At 39.8% G+C, this 2,726-nt stretch overlaps 1 non-coding gene across 1 annotated transcript; it reads left to right on the top strand.

Moving 5' to 3' along the window:
• Positions 1-602: 602 nt before the first annotated feature.
• On the top strand, positions 603-709 carry LOC141624761 (small nucleolar RNA R71). The gene has a single exon (XR_012534565.1). It is a non-coding gene; the product is annotated as a small nucleolar RNA R71 (small nucleolar RNA).
• Positions 710-2,726: the final 2,017 nt, after the last annotated feature.

Raw genomic sequence — 2,726 nt, 5'->3', positions numbered from 1 at the left:
GGTTTTGATAACCTTGGTTTTGGTTGTAAAAGGGTCTTTGAGCTTTGTTTCTCATTGGAGGTGGGGGGTATGTTGTTTGAGGGTTTTGAACATTTTGACTTTTGTATGAGAAGTTGGGATGGAATTTGGTGTTTTCATTGTAATAGTTGGAATAAGGGGTACCACTCTTGTATGCTTGGAAAGCATTCACTTGTTCACTTGTTCCTCTACATTCACTTTGGTCATGTCCCAAAGTTCCACAACTCTCACATACTCCACTTGGAATTGATGAAGATGCCACCATGGCATTAACATGTTGCTTAGGTGAATTGGAGGCTTGTTCAAGCTTAGCCATTGCCTTCTCAAACTTCAAATTAATGGAATCAATATGAGCACTAAGTTGAGCACCCAATTGAGTAATAGAGTCCACTTCATGCTTTCCTCCTCTAGTAGCCTTACGAGGTCTACTATATTGTGAGTTATGGACCGCCATTTCCTCAATCTTGTTCCATGTTTCATTATCAACAAATTTGGTAAACATACCATTTGATCCCATATTGAGAATGTTTCGGGAGTCATCATATAGACCATTCCAAAATTGTTGTACAAGGAACCACTCGCTAAGTCCATGATGTGGACAAGATCGGCAAGTATCCTTGAATCTCTCTCATGCTTCATACAAAGATTCATCATCCCTTTGTTTGAACCCGGTGATTTGGGCTCTCAACATGTTAGTCTTCTCCAGAGGATAGAATTTCTTGTAGAAAGCAAGTGCCAATTTCTTCCAAGAGTCAATACCAAGAGTAGCCTTATCTAGGCTCGTTAACCATTGCTTCGCGGAACCAATAAAAGAAAAAGGAAATAAGACCCATCGAATTTGGTCTTGAGTAACTCCGGTTTGAGAAATTGCATCACAATAGTCACAAAAAGTCTCCATATGAGAATGAGGGTCTTTACAAGGCATCCCCCCAAATTGACTTCTCTCAACTAATTGTATAAATGCGGATTTTGCAATGAAATTACCGGTCAAATGTTGTGCTGTGGGAGTACCATTGGGTAGGTTCTCCTCGGTGTGTATGGAATGTGATGAGAATTTAGGCATTGTGGGTTGATTTTGTGGTTGGTTATGTGTTGGGTTATCCTCTCCTTCTCTTGCAAAAGGGTTGATGAACTCAATGTTATTTGGTTGAATGTCCACAATCTCACCAATACCTCTTAAAGTATTCCTAGCAAGTCTTCTATTGTTGGTCAAAGTTCTTTCAATTTCAAGATCAATGGGTAACAAGTTACCTTGTGATCTCCTAGACATGCAAAATATCAAACAACTTGAAAACAATTAGAATAAGCCTTGAGGAGTTTGACTTCTCCAAGGTAAAGAAAGACACAACTAAAAACAATTAAAGAAAATCAAATCAAGTTAACACCGTCCCCGGCAACGGCGCCATTTTTGGTCGGTGTATGGATTTCGGTTACTTGTCGTTAAGAGTTACCTATACCAAAACAATATTTATAACTTCAAAAACTACTCTACTTTTAGTAAAGAGGTAAGTAAAGGTCGGATCCCAAGGGACGGGTATTGATGTAGGATTTTCGACTGCAAGTAGTTGTGTCTAAGGGTGTCATAATTTGGGTTGAGGTAGGAGATCAACTAAACTAAATAACAATGCAAACAAAATAATGAAAGCAAGCAAGATGATTAAAATGAGATGTAAACAATTGATTAAAAGCACTAGGGTGTCATGGGTTCATAGGAGATTCATGGGATTTGATCATACAAACATATTATCTATTAGATGCAAGCAATTATTGTTGTGATGGGATCGAGTTAGTGTGTATCTTACAATCCCTAGGAAGGTTTGGATCCTAGAGCCAAATCGATTAGATTGTACAACACCTAGAAGTTGACTTAATCCTCCCTATCTAACTATATGCATGGTCTAATGAGACTCGAGTTGGTTTATGTCTTACAATTCTCATTGAAAAGGTAAGTAATGGGACGAGCCTCTTCTGAGGAAGACGAGCATCTTTTGAAGGAGGACGAGCGGAGTGCTGTGAAGACACTTGAATTCCTTGTCAGGGAGAAATCCCAAATTTTACCAGCAGTAGGACGAGCGGATTCTTTATGGGACGAGCGTCCTGACTGAGACGAGCAAATTCTTTGTGGGACGTTCGAATTCTCGGTCAGTCCAAAGATTTTTTTTCCAGCTCTCTCAGGACGAGCGTCTTTTCACCAGGATGCTCGGATTATCTTCAGGACGAGCATCTTTTCACCAGGATGCTCGGATTATCTTCAGGACGAGCGGGTTTAAGGTTGGGACGCTCGGATCTTCCCTTTACCACACGAATTCAGTTCCATCTGTGGGCATTTCATAACCCGTGTCATTTACTCTTCATTCCTTTGGTCTTCATTGTGGGGGCACTACGAAGGCTTGGATAGCCTTGGCAATTGCTATCCCCACACTATGTCAAAACACTAAACATCAATAACCACATAAGTCCCTCCCTCACTTTCTCTCAAAATGATGAAAATTTTGATCAAGGAATAAAAATAGAAATCCAAAATTGACAAAAAATGCAATACAATAAGTAAAATGCAAGTTAAGGGGTTAGAATATTTACAAATGGTGGTTTAGGGAGGACTCCACCAAACTCTCATCCATACATGAGATGTTAAGGGCGCATAGCCAAGGTGTTGTTGATGTTACTTAACACCTTGAAGAAGTAGTCGAAAGCTTGTTCATTGTCAT

Source organism: Silene latifolia, chromosome X, assembly GCF_048544455.1.
Source record: "Silene latifolia isolate original U9 population chromosome X, ASM4854445v1, whole genome shotgun sequence".
In the NCBI taxonomy this organism is placed as follows: domain Eukaryota; kingdom Viridiplantae; phylum Streptophyta; class Magnoliopsida; order Caryophyllales; family Caryophyllaceae; genus Silene; species Silene latifolia.
The sequence above is the reverse complement of the archived record's forward strand: the minus strand, read 5'-3'. Positions and strand labels throughout refer to the sequence as shown.